Raw genomic sequence first — 18360 nt, 5'->3', positions numbered from 1 at the left:
TCGAGAGGATTCGGAGTCCGATTCCGATCGAAATTCTGAATTCTGAATTCCGAACGGAATTCCGACTTCCGAATTCTGTTCGAAATTTGGAATTCTGATTTCTGTCGGTAGTTGAATTTCCGATCGGGGCCGGAATTCCGACTTCCGACTTTAATTCCGACTCGGCCAACTTGATACGTTTTATTTTTATTTTTTTTTAAATTTATTTTATCCTTATTTCATAAAAACTCTCACTTTATATAGTTCCATTGAGGTATTTTTGTATAGATTTTATTGTTATTTTCAATTTTCTTGAAATATATAAATTATAAAAGCTTGAACACGTTAAAGCGTATAATTAATTAATTTTCCTGGTATAACGAGTATTATGGACAATATTTTCAATGCAAGAGGTCAAATATGTTTGAGCACATTAGACTGCATAATTAATTATTATACATAATTCAGAAAGTCCTAAACAATTAATAATAGGAATAACAACCTATTTCAAAGTTTGATTAAACAGTCCATAAGAATAAACATTTTGATTCAACCAAAATAAAAAACATCATTTGCACTTTACAGCATCGTACTTGATCATTTGAACTTTGAAGTACCTAAAATTAAGATAAAAAAGTATTCAATCAATAAATATAACTAAATATTGATACAGAAAATTGAACACAATAAAAGTAAAATTTAATTACCATTAATACCAATAAAGACGTCCTTAATTCTGATATCAACTTATCTTTATCCATACGCCATCATTCATCGGCAACTATACTGGGGTTCACAATTACATCTGTGTGCAAACGAGGGCCTCCACGGTTGACGGTGACAAAGAACTCTGGAAAGCATCCAAGACTCGACCTCCAGTGCTAAACACCAACTCAGATGCAATCGTTGTAATAGGAATGGCTAGCACATCTCGGGCAATACGGGAAAGGATTGGATACTTGATGGAATTAGCCTTCCACCAAATGCATATCTCAAATGCAGGACTAGGTGCCTCGACCTCTTCCATAAAATACCGTTCAACCTCTGAAGTACACCCCATAATATTCTTCGATGCAACGAGCTGATGATACTCGTTCATGATGTCGTAATTCCTACGGCGTCGAGGCAATGTGTCAGTCCAGCTAAAGTCATCAGAGGGAGGTGTCGGAGTCACGTGTGAGGTACCCGCTGAAGATGAAGGTTGTCCACTATTTTTGTAGTGGTTGTACAAGTCATCGAGATCAGTTTTCAGCGCTGTAATAAACGATGCAGCCTTCATTGCCCCGAGGACGGAATTTGCCCAATATTCTATCACGGCCAACTTGATTCGGGGGTCAAGGATCACAGCTACAAAGAGTAATCTATTTATCTTCTCAATTTGCCCCCAATATTTATTATATTTGGACAACATCCTCTGAGCCATACCAGATAACAGTCCGCTAGGGTCATCGCAACCATCTTCCAAGTGGTGGTGTAGTGTTGAGATCTGACTGAACCACAAGTTTGCAGTCGTGTATGCGGATCCAGATATTTTCATTGTAATATCATAAAAAATATGCAAAAATGTGACAAAGAATCCTACACTCGTCCAATCATGTGTGTCCAGCGGACCGAGCCCATTTCCTGCAGGCTCCAGCAAAGCATACCGCAGACCCCCATCTTCCACCTCCATCCGCTCAAACACTTTTTGGTACCTCTGTGCCACATCCAACATCATGTATGTAGAGTTCCATCGAGTGGGAACGTCCAAGCACAGCGTCCGAGAATGTTTTATCCCAAGTTGTTCCTCTATTGCCCTGAATTTTTTTAGCCTTTGCGAGGAAGCCCTCACATACCGCACAATGTTGCGGACTTTTGTAATGGAATAGTCAACCTCTTTTAACCCCTCAGTCACAATCAGGTTGATTATGTGAGCACAACAACGAATATGGATAAACTCATTGTTGTGACTAAACTTTGACTCAAATTAATGAATCAAGAATCTAGTGCAGTTTTACCTGCAAGTATACAGGTGTTGTAGTATCTTACAGGATCGAATCCACAGGGATTGACTTTTGTGATAAAGAAAATAAATTCAGACAATGAAACGAAATTACTAAAAGAAACGTGCAATCAAATGAAGATTGATAAAATGAATCAAACTAAAATGATAAAATGAATGGAAAAAGACTAAGGTTTCGAGGATCCGTCTAATAATTTATGATATTGTTTTCAATCAATTTACTTCAATTAAACTAGAATAATGATTCCGTTTAATTGGTAGATTTAGCATTTAAGATCGAGAAAAACAGACGCTTATGATTGAGCGTGAACGATTGATGATTAAAACATTTACAAATCTATTTGAATACCACAGGGATTCCTCAAGCATTCACTGTATTCGAAAATCACAATGAATCAAGACGAGTATATAGATAATCAAAATATCCAAATAAAATCTTTCAATCAATCAAGCTCGCAAAATAGATTTTACGTGGATTCGGAAACAATATTTAAATCATTAAACTTCACCTCTAACCTTAGTATGAAAATTTAGCCAAACATATTTATTACAAATACTATAGAAATCACATAAGCATTCTCCATTAAATAACTGACACAAGAAATACTAAGCAATAATTTAGAAACAACAAAATCTGAAATCCAATTCATACAGAGGAATAAAGCTCACGATAACACAGAAATTGAAATTAAAAGATATTGATCAAGAAGAAGCTGCAGCCCCACCAGATGCCAAACGAAAAACATGAAGAAGCAAAAAATAAAACTCCAACCACTTCAACTCCACGTTAAACTCAAGCATCAATCTCATCATGTTCCTTTCTCCACCAAAATAAATCCCATCCAATTAGATTACTCCAGCCGGCCTACACATCTTCAAGAAAGAAATAATTCCAGCCGTCTCCCCTTAACTCTCTCAATCCGTGTCTCTTCTCCCTCTCTTTCAACCGACCTACACGTCTCTCTCTCCCTCTCTTCACACGTCCTCAACTTCCTCTCTATCTCTTTTCGTCCAGCACACACCGTCTCACTTGGTTGAAAATTCTGCACCGACTCCTCTCTCCAATTCTCTCAACTCCCCACCTATCCCTTTCACTCTACACCCACCGATTGCTACCCTTTACTTCTCTCCATCTCTCTATCCTCACTCTTCTGAACTTACCTCTTTTTATAGAAAAAATCAATAGCCGAACAACTCCACTTGCCTCTTGAAGAATCATTTAATTGGTTGTTTAATCTTGCACCCACCGGTTGGTCCTTCTCTAATCATGAATAATTAATCCCAGCCAACTACTCCACTAGCTGCCTCTTGAGGAATCATTTAATTGAATCAATTTCCTCAATTCGGTTCCACGTTCCCCTCTCCTTCATCCTTTGCTTTATACTCCCTTTTCTTTATTCAATGAATTTCCACCTTTAATCCCCTTTCTCTTCCACTAACTTTGTTGAAAATTCATACACACTCATCCACTCTCCTATCATTTTATTCCACCGTTCAGCTCTTTTTTTTTTTTTTTTTCTTTCAACTTTTGCACCACCAGTTGGTCCCTCATTCCAGCATAACTCCAGCAAATCATGCACCGAATATACACAATCTTGCACCAACTGGTCCCTCATTCTACACGTCTCACCAGCTCCAAACTCATGCACCGATCGGCTGCTTCTCTCACATCCAAAAGAATAAATCCAATGAAATCAGAACACTTATACTTTCAGCTTCTAATCCCACCGACTTTTTTTTTTCTTTCAAACCATGCACAAACCGACTATGATATCACCTCATGAACCGACTTCATATTTCAACAAAATACAAACACCCACCGACCCCTCTCTTTACTTTCCAGCACAACACTAAGGCACCTCACTTCCTTCCTTTTTTTAAGCACATGTCAACTCTTTGTATGACTTTAATGTTGCACCACCAAAATTTCAAGCCTCCATGAGTTTTGTTCAACCATGAATCACATGCATCTTGAATAATCAAAGGAAGAAAATAACCATTGATTCTTCATTTTGTGTCTTCTTTTTCAGCTGCCAAGCTTCCTCTCATTTAGTATGCATTTTTTATCATAAGTTCCAACCGGATCTCTTTTGAATTTTATTTAAACTGAAAATAAGAAGAAAGAAATAACACTCAAAGAAAATAAATTATCAAAAACAGACTATATATATGTGAGGAAATATTGTCTCATTAAATCATAATTATAAAATTAAGCATAAACATGATATCAATCAATTAAAAATCACAACTCATATTTATGCTTATTAATCATTTTTTCATCTAAAACCAATAATAGTGTCACGAAGAATTTAAAATACATTAGTTTTAAATAGCTAAAACATGCAATATTTCAGCTCAATCACTCATGGTCCCGGATGACATCAGCCCTCACTCTCGTATTCCGCTTGAACCATTCAATTGCAGTATCATTAGCACTGGCATTGTCAACTGTAATGCATAAAACCTTCTGTATTCCCCAATCTTTCAAGCAATCATCCATCGCTGCCCCAATTGATGCACCCTTATGATCATTTATTTCTTTGAATCCAATAATCCGTTTTTTTAAAGTCCATGAACTATCTATGTAGTGTGCTGTAATACACATGTATGAAACATTTTGTATAGACGTCCATGTGTCAGTCATAAATGAGACTCTCTGGCTGGTCGTCACAAACATTTGTCTCATCTCAGCCTTCTCTTTCAAATGCCTTTTCATACAATCTCGCATCACTGTATACCGTGACGGCATTGGGAATCGTGGCTCAATAAGCTTGATAAACGATCGGAACCTACTTTTCTCAACTGTAGTAAACGACATCTCATCTTTTATGATCATCTCGGCAAGCGCATCTCTCAACATCTTCTCACTATATTGAGGGATGACCATTTTCTTGGATTGAGTACCATCAGTTGCAGTAGAAGTTTCATAACTTAGCGCTGTCTGATCTCGGGCCGCCAATCCTTTCGCTATCTTATACCTCTGGCAACTATTTAGATGTGATATTAAACCAGCAGTGCCTTGTTTCTTTGAATGACATTCAACCTCTGTGCCACAATGGTTGCAAGCTGCGTGCGGTTCCAAGGGATCACCGTCAACCTTTGTGAAATGTTCCCACGTCCACGACCTTTTTTATTTGATCGTGGACGTGGTGGTCTGGCCCTCGCGGATGAAGGTGGTGGTACATCTGGCTCATCCCCAATACCCATCTCCTCCTCATCATTAAATGTATCCTCATCTTCTATGTTTACCGGGAGTGGGAATTGACTACTTGCACATGAAGTTTGTGCTATGGAAGTGGGTCTGGATCTCGGTGGTGGGGACGAAATTGTGGCATCCTGATCTTGTTCTGGGATCCCATATGGTTCTTCCTCCATAGTTTGAAATCTGACACATTTAGTTGCAAAAATTAAAGTATTTATTAAAAAAACAATAAACAATAAAACAATAAGCTATAGACATGCATAATGAATTCATTTGGCCAGTCTCATGTTAGAAGTAATTACGTATGTTATTTTCTTTGATTATTATAATTAATGATGAGAAGAGATGTAATCCATGTACACAGGAAGTATAAATGAATCCACTAAATAAACAAAAGACCTGTTCACCTCTGTGAACATCAACTTCTCTCTTAGGAAGTATAAATGATCTAGCTGCTACTTTTGCAAAGGTTAGCTTCCTTGAAATTGATGCTCATGAAAGAGTTATATACAAGTTTTGATGAGTTTCTTAATTTCTTTCATTTTTATGTCATCTATAAACACTTTTTTTTTTTTAATATGATGGTATTAGATTCTAACTGTATTATTGATCTTTTCTCTTCTTTCTATATGTTAAGTTATAACACACCCCTCTACTTAAAAAGAAATTATAACACCCATTTCCTCTAAGCTAAGGGATGCTACTAACATAAACAATTCTACAAGCCAAGTATAAGAAGATTCCATTATCAAAATATTATGAAACATCATCAATAAAACCCAACAGTAGCATTTATTTCAAAACAATAAAGTTATGAGTTCTTGCTTCTTCTAAAATTCCTGTATATATATATATATATATATATTGAAGTGACCTGAAGTAATTTCTTTTTTTCTCTATCACAGCTTCCAATATATCTTTTGTATTTGATATTGATATGGGCATAAACATTCAATGCAAGTGAGTAGTTAAACATAATCGAGTTTGTGAAAACATGATGATTAATTTAAAATAAATATTAATTATGGGGGGCCTCCTACGAAATTGCCTACAATTTGAGCAGAAAATTCAAGAAATCTCCAAGTTCTTCAACATTGATTATTGTTCACATAGATCTTTCGAGTAATATTAAATATTATATTTAATAAATATTGTAAAATTCAATTTTTGTATTTATCTCACTCACACTCTAGAATCCAGATAAAAAATTCTTAGCTCTTGACCATATATCATAAGAGTGAAGAGAAGAGGACTAATGAGTAATTACTACCTGTAATTTGATTTATAAATCTGATAAAATCTCCAATCACATGCAAAAACAATCTTTAGTAAGACCGAAAAGAAACAGAGGATTGTTTGCGACATTTTTCTACCATGCTATTTAGTAGCCAAACTGGATTTACTTGTCCCTAAAATAAAAAAGAAAAGCAGGGGAGAAAGCAAGAGAAGATAAAACAGTGAAAACATGCTAGTATGTAACCTTAACAACCAAGCAAAGTCCAATTTCAAGACTAAACAACGGATGGAAGTCATTTATGGTGGTCAGCATCATGATGCTACTATGGCATGCCACCCTACATATTATGACTAGAAAAGAAGATAATGGGGCATTCTAGGAGGCTGAGAATCCAGGTGGTTCTACAAAAGTGGGTAATCTTTGGCAAGCTAGACAAGACAAGAATGAGACATTATCATGGTGAACTTGCTTTGGAGATACAAATACTATCAAATTCTCAAAAGACATGTGAATAATCTAGAAAGGCCATGATAAGCTTCCAGTAACATGCGAATCTCCTTCCCAACCAGCACCAAAGCCATAATTACCTTTGTCCAGAAAGCTGGATAATTTCACAGTGCATAAATCCTAGTAATTATCAGCTCAAGCAGTAGTTCTTGTAAGTATGCTTGGATTATCTACGTTTCCGAAACCTCTTTCGATGCACCAAGTAAATATTAATAAGATCAGTATGGCTTCTACTCCAATCCTATGCTAATTAACAACGCTGCAGTCAAATAAGACCAACAAAGAAATGTCCGAACAATTTAAAAATGATCTGTATATGTTGCCAATTAACAAAACATATTGCTTTAATTAATGTTGAAAACTTGAGAAGAGCTTAAATGGAAACCCCGATTATATGATCATGTCAACTCTTTGTGACATTTCCACAAACACGTAGGCCGCAGCCTTCAACGTCCATCTAACTAACACACAACGCGTGAAAAAGACCATCCTCAATACATTCACGGCCAAGTGCCAACGTCCAAAACAGTGCATTCACAATTTCACGGCCAATTTCCAATTAATAAATAAATACAGAAGAAAAATTTTGAGTAAATACACAGTCGGTAAAATTTCAATTTACCGATTGGGTAATGTTAGGCTGTTAGCAGCAACTTGCAACAATAAACTTGGCACTGCAGCGAGTCGGCAACGGCAACCTCTGAGTTGTGGCGTCGTCGGTGAGATGAGTCTGAGGCTCTGAGCAGCTGAGGACAGTGAGGCGTGAGCCGTGTGGTCGACTGGTCAGACTTCGAGTGAGGAACTCAGGAACAGAGGAAGAATCTGAACTCCGAAGAAGGCAAGAATGGCTTATGGCACTCGGGGAGGCCATTTAGCCATGATTCAAACGGCGTCGTTCTTATTTAAATGGAACGACGCCGTTCCAATTAGGAGGTAGCCAAAAACCTGATGAAAAACGGCGTCGTTTTGCATCAGGTTTTTTTTTTTTTTTTTTTTTTTTTTTTTTTTTTTTTTTAAAAAAAGTCAGAATCGGAATTCAAAATTCGGAACCTGTGGTTTACCGATTCCGATTCCGACTTCCGTTACGGAGTCGGAACTGCTCCGATTCCGACTCCGACTTCCGAACCCTCCGATTCCGTCGGAATCGGAATCGAACCGGAATCGAACAGTTCGGAATTTTGCTCACCCCTAAGGCCAAGTCCTAGACTCACTGACCCCCCATTCAACAAAGCTGAAACCCTAGACTCGCTGCGGGGTAAGGCCAAGTCCCAAGACTCACCAACCTCTGGCTCAACAAAGTCAAGTCCTTAGACTCATAATGAAGACATGTCCCTAGACTTGCTGTGGGGTAAGGTCAAGTCGCTAGACTTGTTGACCCCCGCTTTACAAAGTTGAGTTCCTAGACTCGTTTTAGGGTAAGGCTAAGTGCCTAAACTTGCCAACTGCCAGCTCAACAAGGCCGAGTCCCTAGACTCATTGTGGGGTAAGGCCAAGTCCCTAGACTCGCTGACCCCCACTCAACAAAGTGGAGTCCCTAGACTCGCAACAAAGAGGAGTCCCTAAACTCACTGTGGGGTAAGGCCAAGTCCCTAAACTTTCCAACTCCACACTCAACAAATTTAAGTCCCTAAACTCATCGACCCCCCGCTCAACAAAGCTAAGTCCCTAGACTAGCCATGAAGACCTGTCCCTAGATTCATTGTGGGGTAAGGCCAGGTCCCTAGACTCGTCGACCCTTTGCCCAACAAAGCTGAGTCCCTAGTCTCAAAATGAAGTCGAGTCCCTAAATATACTATAGGGTACAACCAAGTCCCTACACTTGTCGACCCCACATTGGACAAAGTAGACCAAACTCACTGTGGGACCAAGGCAAGTACCAGCTCATGATTCCTTGTTTAAAGATCACGACCCCCTAACCCTGAAGCAAGAAAGATTTCCGACCCATGTCTTGGCCTACTGCAGCTGTTCCCTGTTATTTTAGGCCTCTTGGGTAACCTTGAAGTGCTTGGACAACAACCTCGATCGCTGCCTGGCGGTTGAGATCCGATCCCATTAGAGTTCCTATAGCTTCTTCTAGGTCAACTTTAGCTCTACTTCTTGGGTGGCTAGGTCTTGCTCGGCAACAACACGGGCTTCCTCGAGGCATTTGCACTATGATGACCACTAGTCCATGTCTTCCTCAGCCTCTAGTAACACGTTCCTCAATACCTTATTCTTCTGCTTGCGCCTCTCGATGTTCGCTGCCATGCACCGGTTATGCTTCTTCACATCCTACCTGGGCAAAATGGGTTATAGCCTCAAAGCCACCCGTTCAGTGGCTACGGCCTAGGCCTATTGGGGGTTTGGCTTCCCCTAGCCTCGGTAGAAAGGAAGATGCAATGGCTCCCAACCATATGGAGAAGTTTGATCCCCATACTCCAGCCTCCCCCTCCTCAAGAATGCACCTTCATTTCCTAAGAGGCACCTCACTAGTCTGACCGGGGCTGCCTAGCGATGAAACCTGTGGGGGTGGCCACCCATGGGAGGCATAGAAAGATCCCATCTTGGAGGCTCGAGAGTCATCATTATCACTCAGCTTCATGACAAAATGAGACTATTGGGGACCATCTCTATAGACTGTGCTGCTCAGCTCAGCAAAGGAAGAAGTAGGGGGATCAACCCTAGTGTTGGGAGAGGCAGACCTGGTGACTTTCCCCTAGTGCTTGACCTTAGTAATGGGAGGGGAATGGTCAAAGAGGAGCCCTTGCCCTTCCTCATGAGCTTTAACCTTGGTGATGGTTAGGGAGGCATTAAGTGAGGTTCCCCCTTGCTCTTCTGCTCCTTCCTCTCCCTCTCTTTCTCCTATTTGGCTTCTGGCCTCGTATATGGTCAGGGAAGCCTCAGTCGAGACGTCCTGCTCTCCTTCTAGATGCCTGGTCTTTGAGGTGGTCTTTGAAATCCAGTGGAAGGCCTCCTCCCTTAGAGTGCCTTCAAAAGACACAAAAGGCTCGACTTCCTCGGCCCTGCAAGGAGCAGAGTGTGCGAAGGAGCTAAAGAAAGCTGCCTGGAAATTTACTCCCTCTTTTTCCTCCAGAAAGGTGAATGAAAGCTCAACAAAGATGGTGCTGGGGCTTGCCAAAGAGGAAGTCCCGACTGTGGAGTAAGACCCACTCGAGAACGACGTTGTGATCCCCCAAGGTGAAGGGGTCGAAGCCCTAAATTCTTACAGCCCTGGTCCACGAGCTTCTTCCCCCTGAGTCCCTCAACACGGCCCCTAAATGCCTTGGTCCTGCCCTGGAAAAAAGAGGGGCCATTGTCGCTGGCTTTGCCTTGGGGAGCCTCTCTCTTGCTATTATCTCCCTCAACCTCATTGCACAAAGTTTTTTAGAGTGAGCCCTGACGAACCTTCAGTGGCTTCCTATTATAGTCGGTGAAGCTTGATGAGCGCTTGAGACCACAGGGTGAGGAGATCTCCCCCAAGAAGTCCTAGTCAATCATGTATGAGAGGTTGGGAGCAAATAGGTAATCCCGAATATTTTCATTGGAGAGGGCCAGGTTGATGTGTGCGTCAGAATGAGCATTCGCCCAAGCCATCACGACTTCTAGCCAAGCCTCTTCTCTCATGTTTTGCTTAAGGTCTAGGCTTTATGAGGATGGGAGAAACCCCTATACTACCTGGATGGGATATTCTTGGGGGACTGCCTAACCCAAGCCTGTCACGAAAAATAATTTTCGGGAGTAGTCCTTAACTCTTGAATAGCACTGCTCCAGTGTAGCCATCTTCCGACCGGTAGTCTGAGCCTAGAAATTGTATATGCTTACTAATAAACGATTGATGCGATACACCAGCGAAATTCCTAACCAGTCAGGTCGGGATACTCCTTGGTTGTTCCAATGAGGGCCTTCCAAAAGAAGACGCAGCTGGATAACAGAAGTTGCCAGGCATTAGGGTGGAGCTGAGATGGGGCCAACCCCAGGTAGTTGAGAACCTCATGAATAGGATGGAAAAATGGGAGGCGTAGATCGTTTGTAAACATCGGGGGGTGAAGGGCCACCCAGGACACCATTCCATTGGAGGCAATTGCATGTTCCCTTGATTGGGGAATTTATAGGATAGTGGAGCGGGGAACTCAGAAGGAGCTTTTTTAAGGGAACATGCAATTGCCTTAGAAGGAGCTTTTTTAGAGAATTCAATGGTCGTTATCAATGACCCACAAATTTCAGCACTTCCTTGCAAAGTACAAAGAGAGGGACTCAGAAGGAGCTTTTTTAAGGGCCACGAAATCAATGGGAAGGTAGAAAAAGATGGCAAAGGGAAAGCGCGAGGAAGGAAGGGAGGAAGATGACAATGGAAGAAGTTTGGGGAGTAAAAAAAAAAAAATATGAGGCAGGCGAAATTGAGGAAAAGGAAGATGGAGGAAGCCTTTTATAGTGAAGGCAGATAAGATGGAGCATAGGAAATGAAATGATGTTGACACTAGCAAAACGGCTCGCGGATCACAATTGATGCAACTGGCATGGGCGATAGCAGTGATATAAGGTGAGTAGGAGGCACAGAGCAATGAGCTCCCTAGTGCATGGGAAGAGAGGCAACTGACTTGCTCAATCAACCATTGGGAAGTCGGACAACCACGAGAGCTAGGGAGACACATTCATTATGGGAGACAGGTATCCTCAGGAACTCAATCAACAAGTGACAATGCAGAAGTAGGAACGTAGAAAGTGGGGAGTATGTGGAGGACATGGACCAATCCATGACTGGGAAGAAGTGAAGGATCAGGACCGACCCCAATCATCTAAATCCCAAAAGCCCTCTCCTCCCAAGTGTCAGTTGGCCATGGCGCACTTGTTAGAGAGGTAGGATTTGGTGTAATGAGAATTCGTGAGGTACTATGATGGGAAAGGGGCCCAGCCCAATAGGATCTGGCCATTGGAAGCAAGAAAGCCCCATGCCCATTGGGCATGGATCTATGTAGGCCAAGAATCTGAACGAAGGACATGTACCAAGCCCATGATCCGCCTTCTCCTCTAGAGGGGCCCTTGTGCTAGGTTGGGCCCAATTGAAGAACCCACCATGGGCCACAGATGCTTGGGACCTTGGTGGACATCCAGTCCCTACGAGAAAGTACTTAATAGACAATCATCACAAATAGCAGGCAATTGGGTGTGCCTGATCATGGGTGCATTAAGCCAGAAGACAGGCTGTGTTTAATGCATGTTAAAGAGCCTAGACATGCAATGGCTCGTGATCTAAGGTGTTGTAGGTTGGCACTACCTCAGCTTGACACCCAGACATGACATAGGAGTGGTAGCAAGTCTAACCCATGCACAATCTGACACACCACAATCTTCCTCAGCTGCCAAGTCCAAGCCAAGTATAAATAGAGAAACTCCACCCAGGAGGGACCCCAGATCACACCGAAGCCTATTCTCCTTCTTAAATGTAGGCTGCAACGTTGGGCCCCTTGGAACTACCCAGGCTGTGAAACACGACATCAATAGATTAGTATCACCAATTGGCAACACATGTTAGGTTTGTTTGTGAGAACCTGGACTTTGCCAAGTTCCCATTCCTATTTTTATTTGACTGATTTATTTTAGTTATGGAAAGATGGAGAACCTTAAGGTATAATGTATTTTTGGACTCTAAAGAGTTCTAAATTTAGATAGCCATAAGAGATAGGAGAAGAGGAAGCCCAATACAGCCTATGTGGATTTAAGCCAACAAGGTTAGCAATAGGGCTTGGAAGCCCAATGTGATTTTTGAAGATAGGTATAGGCCCCACACGGCATAAGAAGAGCCATTTAGTCTTTTCTAGAAAGTAACCTAGGGAATTGGCAAGTCTGACATGTTGGAAGTTCTAGAAGGACTAAGTGGAAGATGAGGTCATTAGGATTAGGGCTTACATGCCACATGCAAGGATCCTTTTCTGAAATTGACACTTGTCAAGCATGGAGAGAGGGAGACCTTTGGAGTTCTAAGAAGATATTACTTGGGAAGACAAAAAGACATGTTCTAGAAAGTTGGAAGAGCAAGAGAGGAGTGAAGAGGGTGACGGCTAAGTATTGGGAAGGCCAAGGGATTACCTTGGGAAGACCAAAGATTACCTAGGGAAAATCTAGGGTTTTGGTTGACACAAGGAACACACACACTCACTTGCCACATGGCACGAGGAAGAGTTCCAAAGAAGATTGGGTTAAGTACATTGAACCTAGACAAGTTAGGAAGGGCATAATGGGAAAGTGAGGCAAGAGAGGGTTTTGGTTGGAGGATGCCACTTTTGAAGAAGGCCTTTGGTTTTCCAAAGTCATCCTAGGGAAGAGGAAATCACCCTTTGTCTAAGATGCCAAGTGGCATCCATGCACAAGCCTTTGGTATTTCAAGAAAGGGTGGAGACTCTATAAAAGGGTATTGCCAAAAAGAGGAGAGGTCTTTTGTTCAAAGTTTCAACCATCTTTCTAAGGATTTTTGGCAACCACTATTTTCTCTCTAAGTTCTTACATTTTCTCATATTTTCTCACTAGCCAAACACCATCATTTTTGCATACCACCAAGAAATCACTCACCATATTTTAAGTAGGAGCTCATCACTTGAAGGTAAGGATCTTTAGCCCTTTCATGTTGTTCATGCACCGACAAAGTGGAGGAACCCATTATCTTCATTTCGGTTTTTGGGTTTTTCTCACAATCACATACTTTCACTCTATAAACTAGGGTTTTCTCTTCAAGGAAGAAGGAACCCGAAGTGTTCTTGGTATTTGGACATAGAAACACAAGATTCAGAGGGTTATATGTTTTAGTTTTTACATGGAAGAAAAACTAGGGTTATGGACTTTCAAGGAGTTATGGCCCTAGAGTTTTTTTTTTGAGAAAAGGATTTCAAAATACCCCTACACTCACGTTCACTCACATTTTTGGAATCTAGGTTTTTTGTGTATTGATTTCTAATAGGCTACGTAGTAGTATTTTCAGATTTTGCTACTATTATCATTGGACTTTTGTAACTAAACTTTCAACTTACTTTGTATAATACTTGTATATATCTTGTGAACTTTTGTTTGATATTTCATTGATTGAATCTTGTTATATTGTTGGATCTATATTAGGTTATGATATGAATATAGAATGTCATGTTTGGATGATGGTTTGTTAAAGTGTATTCCCAATATGCCATGATTAGGATTTCAGTTTTGATATGTATATGTGCTATGTATGCTTGTTTTATCTATGAATGTGTAAAGGCATGTGAATAAGAGTTGTGATGATGAAAATCCATGTTTGGAGGACTTGGATGTCCTGGCCAAGGCTTTGATGAGTGTGCAAAAGTACACTCTAAATACCCCATTATTGGATTAAAATGCTAAAATATGAATAGAAATCATAGAAATTAATGTGAATACTTGAATTGAGTTTCTATTTATTTTGGGATAATCCTAAGCATATTTTTATGTTTAATTTTAGAGGCTATAAAAGAGCAAATCAAAATCCAGTCAAATTCAAATGAGGACTTTCATGTGGTTTGAGAGTAATTTGGATCAAGAAAAAAAAATATAAAAGGAAATCCCAAGAAGTTTAAGTCTGAAATTCGCTAAGAGACAGCCTGGACATACTTGAGTCCATAAAAGAGAAGTCCATGCATGCATTTTGGACATGGGACATGCAACAAGGCTAGAGAGGATTTGGCATAAGCTAACAAGGGAACCACATGCAGCTTTCATGCAAGACACAACACTTAGTAGTTTATGGGTGCTAAGCGCAAGCCAAGGCCTTTTGGTTTTACGGAAGATGCACGACACAGAGTCGCTGAACAAGAATTGAAGTTGGCAATGCAAGAGGTCTTGGAAGGAGTTTTCATTTTGGATGCAAGCTACTGTTGGTTTGACGGAAGACGCATGTGAAGCCCCCAAATTTTGCTTGGTATCGGACAAACATCTGAAGCGTCAGGACATGCAACACAAGGTTACTTGCTCCCGTTCATGACATATAAGATGCTAACATGCATCTAGCATTATGCAATATTCACGGTAGATAGTTTTTTTTTTCTTTTAGCAATACTATGCACCAAACTTATAATATCCCAAATAGTTAAAACATAATCTATGCACACTTAACAAAATAAACATTTACGATTACAGTATGGGTCTCAAAAGACTAACTGATCAGCCTTGAAATTATCTCTTCGAGAAATTCACTCAATTTGAAAAAAAAAATATTTAAGGCACTTGCGACTTTCTTGAACCTGATGAAGGTATTTTATCAGTTTAACTCCTTTCACCAAATACTCCCCTATGATCTGCCCGACTACTACCTGTGAATCAGCTTTCATCTTTATCTCTTTGCCTCCAGAAGCCTTTGGTATTGCTAACCCGCAAGAACCACTTCATATTTGGCTACATTGTTAGTCACCTTAAAACTTAATCGTACAGCATGGTACAATTCTTTCCCATCATTTGACACCATATACACGCGAACACCTTCTCCACATATACTTGCCATGGTTTCTTCTCGGGTGGCTTAGGGACCTCTTCTAGAAAATTGGAAAATTTTGCTATGAATTCGGCCAGTACTTGCCTTTTCACAGCACTTTTAGGTGCATAACCGATGTCATACTCACTTAGCTCAATAGACCACTTGACTAGTTATCATGAGGTGTCGAGCTTTTCCAGTTTCTTCAGTAGAGGGGACAGGCTAACCACCCTTATCAGATGGAATTGAAAGTAATGCTGTAATCACCTCGTTGCTATTACTATGGTGAAGGAGGTTAACTCAATCTTCAGATATCTAGCCTCAGCTCCTCTCAGGGCCCTACTTACATATTATACTAGCTTTTGTTCCTTCCCTCCTTCCCTTACTAATGTCGCTGATACAATGTCTAGGCTCACGGCCAGATTCGATGGCAGAGGTTCTCATTGTTTGGTTTGGTTGAGTAATGGTGGGTGAGTCAGGTATTCCTTCAACTATGTAAATGCCTCTTCACACTTGATATCCCAGTCCTAAGCTTTCTTAAGCACTTGAAAGAAAGGGAGGCACTTGTTTGTTAACCAAGACACAAACCTGTTGAGGGCTGCTATTTTTCCCTGTAACTTTTACACCTCATTTAAATTTGTGCACAATTTCCTCTTGATAATTGCCTGCAGCTTCTCGAGATTGGCTTCAATACCTCTCTCCAACAACCCAAGGAACTTTCCTGACTATACTCTAAAAGCACACTTCGTCGAGTTGAGTTTCATCTGATATCGTTGCAGAACTTGGAAGGCTTCCTTGAGATCTTCCACATGCTAGATAAACTTCGTACTTTTTACCAACAAATCATTGATGTATACTTCCATGTTCCCCACGATTTGATTTTTGAACATCTTGTTTACTAACCTCTAGTATGTCGCCCTAGCATTCTTTAAGCCAAAAGGCATCCCTTTGTGGCAATACAACCCTCGGTCTGTTATGAAAGCAATCTTTTCCTAGTTAACTTCATTCATTGTGATTTGGTTGTATCTTGAATAGGCGTCCATAAAGCTTAGCACTTTATGCCCTATTGTCACATCGACTATCAAATCTATCTATGGGAGTGGAAAATTGTCCTTTGGGTAGGCTTTGTTGAGATCCATGAAATCTACACACATTCACCATTTTCCATTGGATTTCTTCACTAATACTACATTTGACAACCACTTCGGATATTGTGCTTCTTTGATGAACCCAGCCACCAACAACCTATCTACTTCCTCCGTAATTGCTTCACACTTCTCAGTTCTGAAGTTCCTCTTCTTTTGTCTAATTGGATGCACTTTCGGGTCAACACTCAACCTATCCTCAATGATTTCCTCGCCTATTCTGGGCATATCCTTATGACTCCATGCAAATATGTCTCTATGCTCTAGGAGGAGGTTGGTCAATTGTTGCCTTTCTTCTCTCGTCAGCCTTGTCCTTATTTTCACATAACTCTCTAGGTGAGCCGAATCAAAAGTGAACAAGCTCCAGAGGTTCATCTGCTTCTCCCCATTTCAAGGCGCTTCCATCATCAATACTTGTGGTGGTGGAAAGGTCACATCTGCCACTTCTCCTGACTCAACTATATTTACTTCTCTTTCTCTCTGTTTGAGTTCTTGTACATTTCATTCTTGGGCCAAGACCTATTCACCACGCACCTCACGTACTCCTATCTTCATTGAGAATTTCATCTATAAATGATGTGTCGAAGTGACCTCCTTTAATGAATTCAAAGTGGGTCGACTAATAATTGCATTGTATGCTGACCGAGTTCTTACAACTAATAATTCTGCCATACTAGTGGCGACATGGGGATCCATGCCCACAGATACCAACAATAAGATGGAGCCCATAGGCTAAATCGCATCCCCAATGAACCCCTTTAATGTAGTCGGTGTAGGCTGCAGCTGATTTGCATTAATTCCCATCTTGTTGAAAGCATCCCAAAATAGGATGTTCGCTGAACTTTTGTTATCAATCAATATCTTCCTCATGATGTAATTCACTACCAACATTGATACACCAATGCATCGTCGTGAGGGTATGCAACCCCTCAACAATCCTCATCGCTAAAAGATATTGTGGGAGATACTTGTACCCAAGGCTATTTGACAGGTCTCTCCACATTGTTCACTTCTTCATATCTTGCCTATCTTGCATACGCCTTTCTTTTCAAGGAGGTTGGATCACCCCCAACATATCCATTGGAAATTGTATGTATCTCCCCTAAGGAAGGGTCTCCTTGGTCCATCTTTGTCCTTGGTCACCGATCTTTGTCCTTGTTGCAGTCCAAGTTCTATGCCCATTCATTTTATGGTAGGTACAATATTTCCAAGTTTGTCATTTATTGTCATCATCTTGCATTTCCTCTTTTGCTTTGTCCCGATTATGCACACTAGAGTAGTGTATGTAACCACCATTGTGTCTCCTTACGTTCCTGTCTTTCCTTGCTTCATGGTGATCCCTTCCTGAATTTTTTCCTCCATCCCAATCTTTTTTTTTTTATTTTTACTTCCATTTCACACATGTTCTTCCTTCCTTTCTAATCGAGCAGTTAGGGCAATAAGTGTATCTTATGCGTTGACAAAGTCGTCGGCCCTATCCATGAATTCTCGTAACATTTCCTTGCATGTTCATCCATAAAAGGACTTCTCGGCCATATACACCCAAGTAACACGAATAGCATAATCTTCTCATCTTGGTCATCTGCCGTCATCCTCTCCTTATTAAAACGTGTGAGATACACTTTCAAGCTTTCGTCTTCTCACCATTTTACTGTTAAAAAATATGAAGCCAGACTTCGCATAAAAAATTGTCGACTCAACTCATCGAAACTATCTATGAATCCTGGTTGTAATGTCCCAAACCTTCCTCGCAATATAATTCTCAAGGTTAGAGGAAAAACCCTACATGCAATCTCTTTGGGAAATCCATGAAGCATCATGTGAGCTTTGAAAGCCTCCAAG

This window comes from Carya illinoinensis, chromosome 13, assembly GCF_018687715.1.
Source record: "Carya illinoinensis cultivar Pawnee chromosome 13, C.illinoinensisPawnee_v1, whole genome shotgun sequence".
In the NCBI taxonomy this organism is placed as follows: Eukaryota; Viridiplantae; Streptophyta; class Magnoliopsida; order Fagales; family Juglandaceae; genus Carya; species Carya illinoinensis.
Note: the sequence above shows the minus strand (reverse complement) of the source record.